Raw genomic sequence first — 20096 nt, 5'->3', positions numbered from 1 at the left:
GTGTTGATGTGATAGCTAAGAAGTCAAAAGTCAACGTGGGGCCTCCTGTTTCTCTCCTCCCAGGTTCACTCTATTCTCTTCTGCTGTCACAGTCCAGACAGGGAAGGGTCAGTCCCAAGTCTGTGTGCTGTAAACCTGGGTGGATTCTGCCCTGGTTTTCTGTAAAACATTTACCTGTCCTGGCCCCATTCCTTTGGCATTTGATCTCTGCTTAGGGACTAGAGGCTTCTCTTGTTCATTTCTTTCTCCAGTGATCTTAGCAGAGGACCACATGGGAATCAGTTTTTCAAGTTAGACCCTGGACTCACTGGTCCTGCAGCCTCTCCTCCTTTACTTGAGAAATACCATATTTACCTTCCAGCTCACTAGAGGCAGGTAAGTACCTTGGTTGATTCTCCTGGATGATGTCCTCCTTTTCTGCAGGTAAAATGTCAAAAGTTAACCTACGAGTTGTGCCTAGTGACTGCTCATATCTGGCTTTCAGATGTGGCTTTCAGACTGGCAGGTGACTTCAAGGGATCACTGATCATGAGTTTCTCCTGGGACAAAATTTTTTCTTCACCATTGCATATATTTTGCAGCCCTCAGAAGAGTATGCTTGGGGTGCAATATGACTATTATCTATAGGATTTACTTCTGGAAATTACTGCAGCAAAAGGCTTAGATTTGGAGTCACCACTTTTTAATTTTTAATGTTAGTTTTGGAGTGGTTGCTTTTTTGGTCTATAAGAACAGACACCTGACACTCTCTGTAAGGCCACCTTAGGATTATCTTCACACGGTTTCTTTCTTTGAGATTCACTGTAGCCTTGTTCTCACTATTCCAAGGCTCTGACCTCTTGGGACTGGAGGCAACTTTCCTTCAATAATCCAGTAGGCTGCGGAGCTCATGTCCTTTGCATGACAGTTGCATCTGGCTGTGTTTCTCATGTAAATACTGTGAAACTATGGTGATTTGCACAAACCACTCTCCGCTCAATTGAAGGGCAGATGTTGCACTGTCTGCTCCTTAAACTAGGCACAGATCTCCTCCTTTGGGGAAGCCAGTGACAGTATGGAGCAAACCATCTCTTTCTTCTAATGGCTTACTGTTGATCACAGTATTGGAGTGCTTCAGCTGAGACAAGAATGGAGCTTCCTGTGAGCACCTCTCCAGTCTTGGTTAGAGGGGTTTGGAGGCTCAGTTTTTTGATGACATGATTTGTTCAGGCTAACTAGGGATTAAACGATAATCACACACTGGAATGCATTTGGGAAAATATCCTGAATGACTTTTGCTTTAAGTTTGTGCTGTATCAACTCATCAAAGAGGTGATTCATTTAAAATGGTAAAATTGCATGTAAGATACTGTGCTAGGCACACTAGGAACGTCAAGAAAGAAGTTATAATCTTGCTTTCAAGGTGAAAGCTCTACTTGAGACTTTGCCAGTGAATATGAAAAGCATAGCACACAGGACATCCCATAAAGAAATGTTGAAGATTGAGAAGGACAATTGTGCAGCGATTTAGGACAGAGTGACTACTCTAAGTTGAGTTGACAAGTGAAAGTTTCTGGAAGGTGTAGACTCAGAAGAGGTGTGATTGTATAGACTGGAGTGCACATTGTGAAGAAACATGTGAGGGTTTATTTTTTTTTAACCATCAATCTGATTTTATTTTTTGTCATTGATAACAAGCATTACACTTCAATTGTTATCATTTTTGGCTATGAAGGTTTAACTGGACAAATGATATTAAAGGTTAAGCTGTCAGTCAGTCTAGTTGGAAGAGTGGACTTGTTAGAGCTGAAGCCAGACTCTGAAAGACTTGAATGTCGTGCAAAGATCCTCTATTTTCTGAGAGCCTAGAGGACTTTGTAATGTTTTGAATTGATGATCCCTATGAGCAAGAACAGAGTTTATGAACATGATTTGCAAAGGGCTGTTGTATATCTGGGCATGGTCAGGACCAGGTGAAGGTAGTGATGTGTGTGTGTGTGTGTGTGTGTGTGTGTGTGTGTAAGGAGGGAGCTGACAGGGACAACTATGAAACTTTCAATAATGAATTTCTGAGGAATAAATTTCCTTCATAAGTAAAATACTGAATTAAAAAGTAGAATACACAAATGGGAAAGGATACTTTAAAAATGTGTTAACTTGTATTCTGTGGTTCAATATCACATTAAACTGCTCTCACCAGTATTGCTCTAAGTATGATTTCAACTTATCCATGTATGGTCAAAAGTATATAATATCCAGGCCAAAGTTATAGAACTAGTAACTTGACTGTCAGGCTTTGCCAGCCACCAACCTTGGCAAAGCTTAACTGAATACATGCAGTGAAAGAGAGAGAGAGAGAGAGAGAGAGACAGAATCAAAGATAACTCCAAAATGTCTCCCCTCATGGGTTGGGAGACTAACTACACACACATCTATTTTAATTTAAAAAAATATTAGCTCTATATTGATAAAGAATATCATGTACATGGTGCTTAGAATGTTACAAGTTACATGCATTATAAATCAGTAAACATAGATAAAATCCTTTAGCCTACAGGATTATTGAGCACATTCTGGCAATGTGAGAGAAAAAGCAGATAAAGTGATGGATTTGTTGTGAAAACGCAGTCAATCTAACCCAATAGTGACACAAGCTTTCTAACTTGCACAAAGGTGGCTTTTGTTGGAAGTGATTACTGCCTTCATGTGATTCCCAAGTGCCAGCAGTTTCCATGAACTGGTGCATAAGTTATGACTTGAGTCGGATGCAAAAAGTAAGGGCAGATGCTGACAGAAATGAATATTAAATAAAATAGAGTATAATTTAATAATTATGTATCTTACTCATTGCATCATTATCTTAGTGGTAATTTTGTATCCCATGACCTACTGAATATCATTTTTATATACGTGTGTGTTGTGACAATGATAAAACATGAAAGGTTATATTGGTGAAAGTTTCTTGAGTGGAAATAGATGAATGAATTAATATGAACCTGACATAGGAAGAGAAGTGAGGCAAAGAGATGACCTATGGAAGTGGCCCTGGGAGCTCATCTTAAATCAGATCTTCCATTGACTTTGAATATTTTCTGAAGTAATCTTTCATTCTGGAATGTAGTTGACATGGAGAACACAACATAGATGTGATGAAAATAAAACAAACACCCACCTTTTGGAAATTATGTGTGTATCTCATTTAAACTAAGTACTATTAAATTCATTAGAAAAAATTAATATGCATGAGATTTAAATGATGGAATTCCAGGTAACTGCTTTGCAGTTCTCATGAACAGCAAACTTGTGAGTGTGCATTTTTAAAAATAAGTACAGAATGAGATGTGAAATCATTATAGTAATGCCTTTCTTTCTAAGTAAAGGTGGCCAAACTGCTGTCATCACAATTGTGCCATCCTAGATTAAAAGATTTGATGCATTTCCTAAGGACCATCTTTGCTGTTGCATTCATTTGCCTCTTAAAAAATGAAGGGTTTATTGCATCACTTAAAAGTGATTACAGGCTGAGAAGTCCCTGCTGTGGTGTTCTACCCATGGTGCCTGTAAAGCTCAACTTCTCCCATGTTTCTCCTGGAGGCACTGTGACTTGGAGAGTGTCTTGGATTAAAAGATGAAAGCCCAGCTGAGGATACAGTGTTTTTCTGGGTTGGAAAGGGTGCTGAGAGATTCAGTGGCTAAACTCACACTCTCCTGTGGTTAAATTTTGGGTAGACTTTCAGGCTCATTTAAACTCAGTGCTTAAATGACATGTGATCTTTGATTTATGAGCCCATGACTTTTTTGTTTCTGTAAAAATTGAGGTTTTGGTCCATGAAAAAACCCAGAGAAAACTAAAGGAAGACCTTGGATGAAAATCCTTTGGTTTTCCCAATGTAAGGTCATTGATAACCAACTGATTGGGCAAACCAGTGCTCTAAACCCGTTCTTCCTAGAGGAAGACCTAAACAAACATAGCACTTGGGTCTCCATGGATTTTTGTTTAATCAACCACTGCTGAGTACCATACATTTAGCTGGAAATCAAGTGGTTATGAAAAACAAACAAACAAACAAACAAACAAACATAGCTCTTGCTTTCAACTGCCTAGTTATGGAAGAGAGGTGATGTTAAGAAAACAGATATTCTAACAATAAAGACAGGTAAAAGCAGATAACAGAGACTGTGAAGGACAAAGTCCCGTGGAAAGGCAGAGGAAGTTACTAACTTTTAAAACTTCATAGGCCAGGCAGAATTTTTTCTGGTCCTTGACTGGAAAATTAGTTTTCTGTAAGAGGAATGGAAAGAGAAGGAGCAGAATAATTGGTCTAAGAATAGATGGCTCTGGAAATATTATGCTATGGAATTTGGAGTGAAAACGATTGGAATTGTGAAAGATATTACTCTTCCTTTACACTGAAATGGTTGTCTATGCCTTTTTCCATAGACTTTTTTACTTTTTTTTTTTTTTGGTGGTATTATGGTTTGAATTCTGGGCCTCACACTTGTTAGGCATATGCTCTACCACTTGAGCCATGCCTCTAACTATTTTTTCTTTAGTTATTTTTCAGATAGAGTCTTGTGTTTTTTACCAGAGCTGGCCTCAGACAGCAATTCTTCCAGTATATCTCTCCTCTTGCTTGAACCACAAATGCACACCTGGTTGAGATTTGGGGGGGGGTCTCACTAACTTTTTGCTCTTGTTAGCTTTGAACAGCAAGCCTCCCCATCTCTGCCTCCCAAGTAGCTGGGATTACAGGCATGGGTCACCATGCCCAGGATGTTCAATCTACTGCTGAACTAACCTGTAATGTAGGAGGAAAGAGGACACTGTTAGAAGACAGCATCCTATCCCTAGTCCTACATTTACTCTGCTTCTATGCCTGAGGGCTTTTCTTTGTCACAGAGCTTGCTCAGCCCTTGGATGGGACAGTCAAGAAGTGCCCGAGGTTTAGTGTCCCTCAGACAACTCTTGGCCAAGTAGACATGGAAACCAACGGATACAAACCCCAGAACTCCAGTTTCCTCACCCTTCATTCTTCAAAGAAGTTCCTCAGGTCCCCAGGAGGAGCGTGATGGTGTGGTAGACAGGATAATGGCTACCATAGGAATCATCTTCCTATTTCCTAGGATCTGTGAATATGTCACCTTATATGACATGTGGGATTTTACATGTAATTGGGTTGGGGACTTTGAGATGGGAGGTTATCTTGGATTATCCTAGCAAAGCAAGGTAATCCAAGAGTTCTCCTAAGGGACAATTCAGAGTCACAAAGAGATTGAAAGATGTTGTACTGATGGCTTTTAAGAAAGGGAAAAGGGGAATGTGCTAAAAAATGTTGACTGAAAAGGACAAGGAGACAGAGTCTCCTTTAGACATCTCAGCAAGGAGTGCCACAGAGCCTACACCTTGCTTTTCCAGGCCTTTATTGCTCTACACCTGGGTGAATGAGCTATGTTTCCTGGTCTCTTTGTTCAGTTTCTGTTCTAATCCAGTTTGTACCTACTTAACAGATTACTTCTTCTGAAGCATATCACAGACACCTTTCGTGACACTTTTGACATAGATATCACTTAATAAAGTGCGATTTTTATGCAGGCTCCGGAAACTGGCTGTTACCTTTTAAATTCTGTGGTTCTTCTGTTTTGATGTACAAAAGTTACTCTTAGGATGTCTTTCTTTTTAAGGTTGAATAATACTCCACTATATAATAATATAATACATTTTCAACAACATGAATGAAATGAGGACATTATACTAAGTGAAGTAAGTCAGCAACTGAAGGACAAACAGTTCATACTATTTACATGATGACTCTAAAATAGTCAGACTCAGAATCAGAGTAGAATGGTGGTTCCTGGAGAGAAGGAGATATGGGGAGATGTCAGTCAAAGTTTTGTTTATAACAGATCAGTGAGTCCTAGAGAACTGTTGTACTGCACCATGTCTGTGTTGCTGTGCTGTACTGTATGCTTATAATTTTGTTAATAGCATAGATCTTATGTTAAGTTTTCCTATCATAAAAGTACTACTACTAATAACAAATAAGAAAGTGGGAGGAAACATTCACAGATGATGGGTAGATAGCTATCTGGCATAGATTATGGCAGTGATTTTTATGTGTACTTACTGATCCCTCCATCCATAGGGTATTGGTTCTAGGACCAAGCACAGATACTAAAATCCAAAATGCTCATCACCCTTAAATAAATGGTGCATTATTTGTATATAAACTATTCATATTGTGCTATAGACTTTGGGTCATTCTTAGAAACTTTAAAATGCTTAATAAAGTACAAATGCTTTGTAAACAGTTGTTATACCGCACTGTTTAGAGACAAGAAAACATCTGTCCGTGTTTGTTGCTCACATGACCATTTTTGGTCTACTACCTAGCATGTGAAAGAGGTGCAGGGTAAATGATGCCCTCAGCGAGACTGAGGCTCTGTCAAGGTGCACTAATGCAGGGGGAGACTACACCTCACTGCACCATGCGTGTGTTCAGCAGAGTGCGCAAGTGTGTGGCAAGTTCAAAATTTACGCTGGAATTTTCCAGAATTTTTTAAGAAGCATTTTTGTTTTGTAGTTGGTTGAGTCTGCAGAAGCAGAGAGTCTATTCTATTATCTCCAGACATGTCAACTTTTATACATTAAATACGTCCAGCTTTTTGTATGCCAATCATACCTCAATAAAATGGTTTTTAAATGCCCTTGGATCTTGCACAGCACATTTAAAAGTATATTTTCAATCTCCTCTCCCCTGGTAAACTGACTGCATTGTCAGCCCCTGAGGAATGACCTCGTTGGATCCATGCCTGCTGTGCTGTGGCTGTGCAGCCACTCTCATCAAGAGATTGAGGCTATTTTTCATGTTTTGAAGAGTTAACTGTGGCAACCCCAAGTTCCAGATTTCATGATCATATGTAGAACAGTTCTTGAAAACTCTTTGTTGCCAGGTGATTCTCTTTCAGGGTCATGCACTGGCCTCACTTGATAAGCATTATGAGCGTGGAACCATGATATAAGAGAAATTGCTATCAGGTGGAAAATTCATCTGGGGTAGCAACACCCAACAAGAGCTGGAGAGCCATGGTGGGGGAGGGTGCTTACTAGAAAGACCATAACTGAGAGAAGCCTCACAATGGAGGACACACAGACGTGTGGTCCATCATAGTCCCTGAAGAGCCAGAATGCTCTTCCAGTATCATGTCCACAAGAAGCTATTCTGTCTCATGAGTATAGCTTTGTAGACTCATAGCTATTAATTTATTGGCAGAAAAATTACCTACATGCTATTTTTTTGGGTATCATAGCCCTTAAACAAAGACTGACATGAAAGTTCAGTATGTAAGGCAAATAAATGTGGTAGAAGCAGATGGCTGGACACACCGAGGATTCTCTTTACTTCCCAGTGCAGCCCCCCATTGAGACCAGTGAGAGGGCTCTGTGGATCAGAGTCAGAAAATTATGGACTTACAGGGTGAAATTCACATCCTCAGTCTGGCACGCTAAGCTTCTACAATTTGGTTTTATCACCTTAGTTATATACTGCTGGATATAAAACACCCCAAATTAGTGGCATTAAACAGCGACCAGTTTATGCTCATAATCTGTGGGACAGGCATTTGGACTTGGCACACAGGAATGCCATGTCTGTAGTTTCAGCTGTGGAGACTCAAATGGCCATGGCTGGAATCTTCTGGAAGCTTCTTCAGTCTTGTCTGGTACCTGGGTTGTAATGCATCAAAGGCTCAACTGGAAGTGCTGACATCAGCATTTGCACATGGTCATTCGGCTCAGCAAAGCAGCTAGTTTCCAAGAGGCAGTGCTATGATATGGATTATGTGATAGTGAGTATGGCAAGAAATCCAAAGAAAGCTGCATGGTCTTTTATGAATTAGATCAGAAGTGCATGACCTCATCTCTACTGTACTTTATCAAGGCACTCACAAATGTCCATCCAAGTTCCACGGGATAGATGCCATTGTTTGACAGAAGGAATCTTTACCGTGCATTGTGGGATGGAGGTATTCATGTTGCCATCTTTAGAACATAAAACTCACCACAGTCCATTCTCTGGTACGACAATTCCTTACCTATGCAAAATGCACAAACCCTTCCTGAATACCCTGGAATCTCTCCTATTACAGCTCCAGCTTTCTCATGACCTAAATCAGGTGTGGATGAAGGTGAAGCTTCCCAGATCAGGATCCTTGGGTACAATTCCCTGAGACAAGGTACATACTCCCAACTTCCCACCAACAGTGTTGTTAGCATTCATAAGATAACCCTGATAGACAGAACAGAAGAACACAGTTGATGGAAGATGCAACAGTGCCCATCTCTTCAAAAGAGAACTGCCATGCTTGCTCAACTTTTCATCTGTTCATTTCTAGTGTGAAGTTTGCAGTTTCTTTTAAAGGTGTCATGCTCTATATAGGTTCATTTGCCTTTGTTCACAAAGTTCTCCCTGGCTAGAATAATCTCTTCAACAATTCCCTCCCAGTTAGGCCAGCCTCCCTTGAAGTCCCTGAAATACTTCCTAACTTTTGAAATCTCCTGTGACACTCCAGCTTACAATGACCTCCTCATAGGCTCAACTCCTAAGTGTTCCCTATGTGCCATGCATAGTTTGATGCTAAAATTCAAAGAATGAGTGAAAACAGACTTAGGTTTTCTCTTCAAGGAGCTTGTAGACTGGTAGAGAAGAAAAGTTTCAATTAATCAATCACTCAGACAAATGTAGGAGAAGTACCTGAAGCCATGAGACTATGTAAAAAAAAACCAAACTACTAGAAGAATGGAGAAAAGGCCTGCACAAAGACTTGACAAATGGACTATAGAATGGATAGCAGTTAGAATTTTAGGTAGTGGGAATAGCAGGGGAAAATCCCTGGAGAAAGAGGGAGCAAGAAAAGAGAAAGAGAGATGGGGCTAGGGCTAGAGGGGTAGGTGTGGTTATCTGTCCACTAATGGCAGTCTTCCAAGAATTTAAATTGAAGGGAACAGAAATGGGACTGGTAAAATTGATCAGGCATGGAAAGTGGGTCAGGTAGGCACTGACGTGAGTAGCCAAGTTTGGAGATCATCAATAGTTTAGAATCAGTGTTGGTAGTATGAACAAATTTGGCCACCTCAACACACATCAGACACTTAAGTCCATACCACATTATAGCATCTCATATTTTTATGATTTGATTCACCATTAAATCCAAAGTTTATCTGATCACAACCAGAAAACCTTTTTCACTCAAACTACATGGTAAAACTCTCACTATCGGAAGTTGTATATTTTTAAGTGAGCAACATATGGAAATATAATTACTAGTCTGTAAATATTTGGGTGAAAAAATGAAATAAAGAGCAAAGGAAGAAGTTAATTTTGAGGGCACTATTTTTGTAATAACTGTTTTAAATTCTCTTTTCTAAAACATCAATATTCATGGAAATTGTCAAACTATAATGTGTTACACAAAGTTAAATTTGGGGCCACTCCCAGAAGTGCCAGTAATGTTTTTAGAACCAATGTGACATGTGTCCAAGACTTATCCCTTGCAGTCTGGACTTCTAAGAGGAAACTAGATTCCTGCAAATCTCCTTGGAAACTGACTGTGGCCTCAGCCTTGAAATAATCAATCCTAGTAAACCACCAGGCTTGGACTTCAGCCCCATGATCACATTGGGGAGGAGCCATATAGCTTAAAAGTCCAACTGGTGGGAGGTCTGGCCCTGTTAGATCACTGGAAGCTGCCATACGATGAATGGGCTCTGATGACCTGTCTAGCTACCAGGGATCCTACTTTGAGAGTTTTTCCCAATCCAGGAGCTCTGGAATGGGACTCTTTAACCATTCACCCAGATTCCACAGCAGTTAGTGCTCTGAGATAGCCCATCATGGTCACTTGGAAGTAAATCAAGAGGATAAAGATCAAACATCTACTGGAGTGTGGAATTATATTAAAGAAGGATATGGGTCAATGGCATAGCTGGACACAGACTGGTCTTGAGAATAAACCTTGTAGAATCTTCATGAAAGCAGACCCAGTCACCTTAGAGGGATAGGATTTCAGTCAGGGACAGGCTACACTAGAATACCTGATGGAATTAGCAAACAAAGCAAAGCGGCATTGAGTGACCCTCCTTATGACATGAGTGATACAATAAGACTGGTCATTCAGTGTATATGCAGAGAGAATATTAGGGAGGGTGCATAGCAGCAGAATAACAGAGATGAGAAGGATCCCAGAATTGTACTCTGTCCTTATCATAGGTAATAAGGCATCATCTGAAGGGATAGATTCTGGGGATGATTAGCTGACCATCTTCTGGAAACACCAGAATCATCAGGGTACACGTCAGAATGAAGGCAGAGACATTAGATATCCAACTATAGATACTGTTGATTATAAGTAGGAATTAGGATAGTCAGATATAATTCAGGCAACGGACCCTTTCCTGCTCAAGTGGTAGAGCCCTGAGCTATATGTGGCATTCTCATGGCCATTAATGTTTACATTGATTGAATTGAAATTAAACTGTGGAACAGCCTAATCAAAGACAATCGTGCGTGCCCCAAGCTGGTGTACTAGTGGGATCATGTACCTAAAATTACACAAATTTTGAACGATCCGTTACTCCACAAAAATGTATATTTCTTTTCTCTCAGTTGTCACTTAATGATCCCAAAGTCAGGTATAGGAAGTGACCTGGATCAACAGAGATGAAGACATTTTTTCCCCCACAACCTGACTTTCTCAAGCAGCTGGGGTATTTGGAATGCAACTCCACTAAGGTTGGATAGATGTCAACCTGTAGATACTACTATCTCCTGGTTGAAGGTTGAGTTAGCTGTATGTGAGGATCTTCTTTTCTCCAGGATGTTTTACGTCCCCACGTTTCAGAAAGCAATACTTCTGGAAAGACTCGAGATGCTGGCTGGCAAATTGCTCTGCACTGGATAATTCATCTCTTCCAGCTTATTCTTCTAAACAGCTGATTCCCATATGCTAGCTGCAGCACCATAGCCATTATTAACCATATTTGAGTGAGTTCTGTCACTAGCCCACTAAGTTGATATGGTGAGTCACATGTAAGAATATCAACAAAGTGGTAAATTACTCCTTGGAACTTTCTTTGGGTTTGAGTCATAAAGGTGTAAAAAGACTCACACCTGAGGCTGATCTCAGAAAAGGGTTGGCCTCTTACAAATTTTATGCAGACTGCTTCCAGTACAATCAGTCCTAACCACTGCAGCATTTGGAGCCCAGGTCTTCCCTCTCAGGTTCAGTCCCTTTAACCATTCCCAGAGGAGGAATTAATACTTACTTCCAGTTATAGCCACTGAGCTGGCAGACCAGGGTATGAGCCAAGGTTTGCCAAGGTCATACTGCTTTCATTTCCTGGCCCTCAATCATACCAGGAGAGGAGCCAGCACTTTTCAAAAGATGCATCATAAAAGTTGCACAGCCCAGGTTAAATGCCTTCCTTAGTGATGACATCAACCCCTAGAGCTCAGAGACTGCGCTGACATGGGTGGGCAAGGAGCAACCCAGACCTGCAACCAATCGTGTCTATAATTTCCCCTCCACATTTACTGTGCCACCAGCCCTGGACTGCATGCTGTCTGCCAATATGAAAGACTCCCCAAGTTGAAGATGCATTGTTGCACTTGGTTTCCAAACCACAGCCAATGCATGCAGGATTACAAAGGCAAATTGCGATTGAAGCAGAAATCTAGCCCAGGCTCTGACACCTGGTAGAAACTTCCATCTCAGGCTAGAAGATGCCCAAAGGTTCTGTGGAAACTCTGAGAAAGCATGAACAGTCATGCCAAGGATGTCTGCAGCTACTGAGAATATAGCTCCTGATTTATCTAATTTCGGCCTACAGTTTTGCTTGACTAATACAAAGGACTCTTTGAAGTAGCCTAATTATTCTTTACACTGTGTTTAACATTTCATAAAGTGCATATGAAACAACAAAATGATTTCAGTATCAGCTTCTTTGATGGACAGGCTAGCAAATGTTTATCGGGCATCAATGAAGCAGAGTGCCTGTGATGTGGTTACACGCTATCAAATGTCACAGCATTACACTAGAGTCTATACCTCCATCCTCTCTCTGACTTCTCAGAATGAGAAATAGTCATGAGTATCATTAAATTTTCATCTCTGCTATCTTGACATCTTAATAGGATGGAATCTTCCTGAGTCTGGAAGATGTTTTGAGATGTACGTTCTGGAGGGGCAGTGTCTGACTTAGTAACCTTGGCAGGGGTGCATGTGCTGGAAGTCTCGTCCATCCACAGAGGTGGTTTCATTTCTAATGATGAAGAGTTGTGCCAGAAGCCAAGAGAGAAACCACAGGAGCAGTCAATTTGTCACAGGCTTTGCAGGGACTTACAAGTTGACTGAAGAGGCCAGATCTGTATGCAAAAGATAATTAAAGAATGATATAAAATTTACAATTCAGTGTTATATTGAGAATGACTGAATCACAGTAACCAGAGGTATTTAGTGTACGTTGAAAAGAAAGAAAGAATGATTCAATGTCCCTTAGATGGAAAGGAGTGTACTGGCCAGAATGACATTGAAGCCTGTAATCAAACTATTACAGATTTCCATGTATACTATTAAACAGATATTGACTTTCATGAGGTTATATCAAGATTTATTGGCCCAAGAGGTAAATATTGACTGATAAGATGTTAAGGTCAATAATTGCCTCCAGGGACAATAAATCTTTATATTCACAGACACACAAATTCAATAGTCAGTGTGGTTGGTTAGATTAAACACAAATTCCAAGTCATTAGATATATCTAGAAATCCTTTTTCATAACCATGAATTCTGACAGTTTATAATTCATCTTAAAACAGCATATTTTAAATCAGAACTGATGCACTCTAGAAGAGAAAGTTAGTTTTATTTTTAATCATAGACTTCTGGAAAAAAGTCATTTTATGTATTTCTTCAGCTTTGCTAATTCTATTCTAGCAGCTAGTCCAGTGATTGCCACATGGTAAGTACTCAATATATACATTTTTAAATGAAATTGGTCTCACACAATTTGACATTTAAATTCTTAATTAACAACAAAAGCTGATTAAAAAATATATGTTATATAACAAGCTTCAAGGCTTTTACTCTCACTCTCTCCTTCATTACAAAAATGTTTATTCAGATGTTAATTTAGTGTAAAGGGCATATCAGGAAAAAGAATATTCCACTGATGAACTTAGAAGACTTTGAATGGTTTATGTTAGTTCTTTACCTGGAATTTATTCAGAATTTTATTTTAATCAGACATTAAATTTTCAGAACATTTTGATGTACAAACTTGTTTCAGAACAAGTTTGATGTAGCTGAGAATTTAAGTTTATGAAACATGAACATATACTATATGTTGCAGTTGAAAGTGCTAATTTTTATTTAAGTAAACCATGATTTTGAGCGAACATACCTAAATATTGATTGCATCAAGGTGAAGATAGTATTTTTTTTAAACTAGGGAGCTGGCATAATGTTTGGAGCTAGCATTGGGGACTGCACGCAACATAAATTATTGATATACAAATGCGTTACCTAGTTCTGCCACAAAAGTATGGTGCACAAGCTCTCGAGCAGATGGTTAATTTGGGTTGTCCTTTGCCTGTGTCCTCAACCCCAGCCAGTTTCATTAGCCATCTCCTGCCCTCTATAGGCACTCCACAGTCCTCTGCTCTCAATTCACAGATACTCTCCTGGTAAAGGGAGCAGATATCTGGCCCTCAGAATGTTCGTATATATAACCACACTACCCTGGGAATTGGGACTATGTGGGAAATTTAAAAGATGTTAAAAAAAGTACAAAGAATTATTAGACTACTTCCATATCAAACTATCACTGTTAAACTGTTAACAGTGTGTCAATGTCTTGCTGTCCTGTACACAAATACAAGGATTATGGATATCAATTTAGTTTACTTGAATCAGTATTATCTCCCTTTTTAAGGGCAAACACTGCTGTACATTTGATGTCACTGCTACTTTGGTTGTATATTACAGAGTATACATACACAAACACATGCACAGTCATAGGGCATTTGCAAAGTACTTAACTGTATCATGTGTATCTTACATACAGTTCTGCACTTCTCTTTGCATGCATTATGTTTCTCATATCTAGTCAATAGCTGTTAAATAATTGGTCCATAGGCTGAATCTCTTAAGAGACTAGACAATAGATGGGGAAAATCACATTCTAATACCTTCCCTGATTCATCAAATATCAGCCTTTAGAACAGCATTTCTTAAATTGAAATCTGTATGTACTGTGGAAATTGAGATGGGCCTTTGGGAGACATGTCCGTAACTTATCTGGGTGTGATTATAAATGTGTATTTACATATAAGTATGTTATTTCTGGAAAGATTCCCCATAGTTTCATTACACTCTCAAAGGGGTATATTTGCTCCCAATTTTGGAACCACATTCTTAAGAGTATTACTTAATTTTAGTGCCATACCTCAGGTAAGTTACATGAAATCCATGTAGAAAAATGAGTTTTTAAATTGTTGAATATAGCTTAATTTTTATGTATATAGATATTTTATAACACAAATATAAATATTTAATTCATAAAATATAATTATTAACTGAAAATTACCTCATCGAACTTTAGAAGATACCAGTTAGTAAAAATCACAGAGGGTTCAATGATTAAGAAAAGTACTTTTAAATTATTACTACAAAGGATCAAATCTAACCCTTTAATTTTACAGATGTGGGGAGCAGAGGCCTATGAAATTGAAGAAACTTACACATAATCACTATTAAAGTATTGTGAAGAATTTCAAAGGTCAGTTTTGATAACAGGGAAAATGTGCTTTTTCTTTTACATCCTTGTAAAATTTGTAGGTGTGCTAGAAGTGAAGTCAAGTTCTTTCTTGTCCCTTCCTAGACCTGGTTGGTTTAGGGAAACCAAAATGTGTAAGTGAGGAGAATTTTATCAATGTTGAGCAATTGATTGGCTCCATTTCTGGGCCATACACATGAATGTAAATATTCACCAAATATGCTTTCCTACCGTGTGCACTAAAGTCCTGGAGGAGAAGGTTGTAGATGGAGCTGTCCTCATTGAGTCATTCTATGCTGTTAGACTGGAAGCAATGAGGTGTTAGTAAGATATTGACCTTCGATTTTTGTTTCTTAATTGCTGAAAAAGAGCTTTGAGAAAGAACTTTATCTCCCACTCGAATAAATCTTTCAACTACTTTTGGTAAAAGACAATCTATTATCAGGTTAAAAATAAGATGAAAAATTTCATCAGAGTCCTTGGGTTAATCATAGTATACTTTCAGTTCCTCTCTTTTCTACAGAACTTGGTGTGTCTGTGGCTCAGGGTGTCATTGTCTTAGAAGTGTGTTTTCCAGCAGTGGGGGAATTGTACATGCAATTAAAATAGGTCTGTGAGAATGGCTTTTAGCTAATGCATCCAGATGCCCACTACAGGATATAGGTGGACTCCAAGTCTGGATCATTTCTGTAGCAACCAAAGGGACCACATTTGTGATTGATAATAGAGGGCTACAACTTTCAACCTGTGCATGGACAGAACTAGTACAGCCAGGGTTACCAAATTTACTGTGGCACTCCATGCCTCCCTCTTAGATCTTCTGTCTTACTTTCCAATAGTTACTTTCAACAACTCATTTTTAAACTTTGTTTTTTAACATCATTTTATATTTACACACAAATCGCAAGGATAGAACAGTGACTTCCCATATATGCCACACCAAGTGCTATGGTTTGGATGTGGCTTGTCCCCCAAAGATTCATATGTTGGAAGTTTGGTCCCCAGGGTAGCAAACCTGTAAGATATAGAATCTAATGGGAAGTCAGTGGGGGCCCTGCCCCAAGAGAGGGCTATGTAATTCTCATGGAGCTCTAGTTACTTCCTAGGAGAGTGAGTTGTTTTAAAAGAGCAAGTTTAACCTCTTCCACTCTCTGACTTCCTCGCTGTCATGTGACTTCTTCTTGCACACAAGCTTGCCACAATGCCATTTGCCATGATGTGATGTAGATGGGGGGAGGGGGACTCAACTGGAGTTAGTGTCATGATGTTGGGGTTTTCAGGCTCCAAAACTATGATCTAAATAAACCCTTTTTCTTTCTAAAGTACCTAGGCTTAGGTATTTTGTTAAGGCAATGAGAAACAGACTATGGCATATTTGTTACATACAGGAAATCTGTATTGATGCATTACTTTTAGGAATAATACATACTTTGTCTGTTTGGGTTCTTCTTGGCTATGACAGTTTTCACATTTTCCTTTGTTTTTCTTGACAACCTTGACAGTTTTGACCTTGACAGTTATTTTGCAGAATTTCCCTCAATTGGGATTTCTTGATGATTTTTCTGATGAATGGGGTTTAGGGTTCTGAAAAGAAGACCACAGAGGTAAGGTGGCATTTTCATCATAATATGTCAAGGATACATATTGTCAACACGACTTATTACTGTTGATGTTGGCCTTGCACACTGGGTTGAAGCAGTGTTTGTCAAGTTTCTCTACTGTAAAGAGAAACTCCCCACCTCCCTTACTGCATTCTTTGGCAGGAAATCATTATGTAGCCTGCATTTAAGGAATAAGGATTTGTGCTTCACCTTTCAAAGGGTGGAGAATCTACATACACTGCACTGAGTTGGGCATGGAGGTGCATATGTACAATCTCAGCTCACAGGAGACTGAGGCAGAAAGATGAAGTAGCCAGTCTGGGCTACATAGTGAGACCCTATCTTAAAAAAAACTACTAAATTCTACAAGAGAGAATTCTCTTGAAAGAGAGAATACTTTTTATTTATATGATCAATCATTGTTATCAGTATGAATCATGGATATTTGGTTTATATTTTGGGTATTAATTCAATTCTGTTTTATTTTATTGCTCAGATTATTTAAGCTTTGATCATTAACGTTATTTCAGTTGGCTCCATGTTCCTCTGACCTACTATTGCTATTGTGGGTTTTTTCTTTTCTTTTCTTTTTTTTTTTTTGGAGTGCTTCCTTCCTTCTTGGCAATACAAGTTGCTCCAGGCTAATCCTATATATTTCCTGCCTTAATAAAAGACTACTGCACTGCCTCACTTCTCATATTTATTTTAAATTTATTTTGTAGTAAGATATTTGTGTGTGTGTTTAAAGCCACTGGCTGAGTGTGAGTGGCTTCCACTTGCCTCTGTGGGGTCACTTTTTTCTTCCCCTGTGCCCAGGGAGCAGCCTGTCTGGGTTGATGAAGAGGACCTGACAATGCGGTGGTCTAGTTGAAATGGGAGGTGATCCCATCAGTGGTGATCCTGGGCTCTATGTCCTCCACTTTTCCCTGAGGGTGTGGTGTGCACTTATCTCATGCCTTGCTGAAGGTTTCAGCTCCCATCAGGCAGCGTTCTTCTCATTGCCTTCTCTGTGTTCAGTTTCCCCTCACCACCCCACATCCCTCCTATCCTGCTTTGGCCCATTCAGGCCTCAGGGTAAAGAGTCCTCCTGTTGCTAGCCCAGGGACACTGCTCTAGAGCGTGTAGGTTTTTTTGTGTTTCATCAAAACTTTTGTAAACATTTTTTATTAAACTCAAATCATTCTAACTTGAGTGTGTCATCTCTTTCCTGATCGTCCATTGTCCAATACATTTGGAATAAAGTAAGAGTATATTCAAGGATGACAGGAAGCAATGGAGGAAATAAATAAATGAAAGAGGGAGGAGAAGGAGAAAATAAATGAGAATCAGAGTGAAGAAGACAAAAAAGGGATGGAGAGAGAGAGAGAACACAAGATAAAGCAATCAAGACATGAAGACGTAGGAATGCTTTTGTGATAATGTGGAGGAAGATATTTAAGAACAGTGGCACAGAACAGGTTTCTTACTTATAGCCAATTTATTCTTCATGTGCTAAATGATAATTTTACGTTCATGTGCATTAGACCATTTTGTTTTAGAATTTAACTTTGGAGCTAATAATTTTAATATGTGGATTTATTATTAATAACTCTTATGGCATCCTGACAATGTGTTAGACACAGAATTCTCAAGTAGACTAAAAACAAACATTTCTTATGAGTTAAAAACAACTGTGCAAGTCCCATATTTCTGCATTTATGAAGTACCATACTTTCATTTGCATTATCTTAGAAATCTTAATGAAGGGAAAAATGTTATCATAGACAATTCTTCAGTGTTTGCAATAAATGTGTCATAAGCATGCTCTTATTTAGAAGAATCTTACAGATCCAAGTTGTTTAACATGTTTGCATTGCATTGTAATATTTCTAAAAAGCACTGAAATGCAAACACAACTAACTATAGCGACCTATTGATGCACCCTTTAGTGCATGCTAAACTATGTGAATATGCACCTAATGTGTTATTCATAAATTGTGAGTTTGGTAGTTGAGTAAATTAATTGCCAAATATTACAATAATAAAGTTGGAAATCGTACCATTGGAACAGGAATATGGGTCTTCCCAAATTATATATCTTGTGCTCACTCCATTAGTGAATATTAACACTTACTCTTTCAGGGCAATTAATTCATAAGTATTCAATATCCTGAAAGTTGGAAATTCATGTCTGTAATGGTTTCATTTCATGTTGTGCATTAAACTTTTAGTTAGGATTGAAAACACTAAGTTTTAAATGAACTAAAATTTCTCTTCTTGAAAACCTTTAAGCTAGATTAGTCTTAGACTAATCCTCACACAGGAACAACACAGAATTGATGTTGATTATCCTTTAGGGTCAAGGTATTTATTTATTTATATTCTTGGTAGTACTGGAGGTTGAACTCAGGGCCTTGCTCTTGTTAGGTAAGTGCTCTACCATTTGAGTCATTCTATTAGCCCTAAATTTGGTTTTATTTCAAAGAAACAAATAGTCAAAATTGTACTTGTGGAAACAAGAAATAAAAACACCATCTTTTTTTTCTTTTTGAGACTTTTGAATTGTGGTTGTTTACTTGCTTTGATCCAACTTTTGCCTGATGAAAGAGAATGGAGATATATGGTTTTAATCTGAGGAAGATAGTTACTTTGCATATATTCAGAATGAGCATTTACTCAGGACTATTCAAATCAGTCTTAACAGAGACGTGTCAGCTCTACTCTAATTTAAATAATGATGTACTAACTGACCTGTATTGTGGTTTTTTGTTTGTTTTTTTTTGTGATGGTGATCAAATCTAGTGTTTTATTCATGCCAGACAAGTGTGTTACTATTGAGCTACAACCCATCATTTCCTCCTTCATTTAACAAATAATTTTTGAGTAGTATATTTCAACAAATATTTTCAGGTACTAGGTGTTCTATCAGGGTCTGCAACAACAGAGATGATTATCCTATAACTGTCTTTTACTTAATAACTAGTAGTTATTATTTCATCTAAATGTGGCTCTCAACTTTGTAAAAAATTTCAAAATGTTGGGACAGGTGTTTAAAAAAATTTGCGCAGATTTCTAACAGAAGCTGTGAAAGGCTCTCAGTGTTCTAGAGGAACATGCTGAAGAGGTGCCCTGAGATCTGAGTTTGGCCTGTGGAGGATCCCACTCTCCTTGCTTATTCCATGAGCCTGGCAGCTGAGTGAGGTGGTACCTTTTACAAGGACAGAGAACCAAAGAAATGATCAAACCTTGTCCGCTGGTTCCCAGGTTTGTCCTCAAACAGGATACAACATGGTGTGGTCCTGTACTTAATTTCTTCCTAACTTCCTAGAACATACTTTTTCTTTATTCTAAAGAGATGTTGGAAAGGTACTAAAAGAGCAATGCATTTTTTCTTTGGCTCCCTCCACTAGCAAGTATTTATTGACCTTTTCCTCTGAGTGGACCAAGGCATTGACTAGGAGAAGCTAGACATACTTTGTGAGAAGAAATGACGTGCCCCTCACAAGGTAGCATGCCAGTCCAATTAGGCACTAGATCTATGGTAAAAAAAATTCACTAATAAAAAGATATCACATAACTCATGCACTTCCATACCAGAATTTATTTACCAATAGCAGAAGAGAAACTGAAGTAACTGATTAGAACAGTGAGTTATAAGAAAGAAGAACCACATTTTCTCCTTGTGTGGGAAGGGGTGGGCCAAGAC

At 38.7% G+C, this 20096-nt stretch overlaps 1 long non-coding RNA gene across 7 annotated transcripts in view; it reads left to right on the top strand.

The window, feature by feature from the left end:
• The first annotated feature begins 211 nt into the window (after positions 1-211).
• Positions 212-20096, top strand: part of LOC141414888 (uncharacterized) — a 110624-nt gene continuing 90739 nt past the window's right edge. For 5 of the 7 annotated variants that reach the window (XR_012439843.1, XR_012439848.1, XR_012439845.1 and 2 more), the window contains exons 1-2: positions 212-375; positions 14737-14813. This is a non-coding gene — a long non-coding RNA (uncharacterized lncRNA). The remainder of the gene's footprint in view (positions 376-14736; positions 14814-20096) is intronic. The other 2 variants (XR_012439846.1, XR_012439850.1) reach the window with 1 other exon arrangement.

This window comes from Castor canadensis, chromosome 12, assembly GCF_047511655.1.
Source record: "Castor canadensis chromosome 12, mCasCan1.hap1v2, whole genome shotgun sequence".
In the NCBI taxonomy this organism is placed as follows: domain Eukaryota; kingdom Metazoa; phylum Chordata; class Mammalia; order Rodentia; family Castoridae; genus Castor; species Castor canadensis.
The sequence above is the reverse complement of the archived record's forward strand: the minus strand, read 5'-3'. Positions and strand labels throughout refer to the sequence as shown.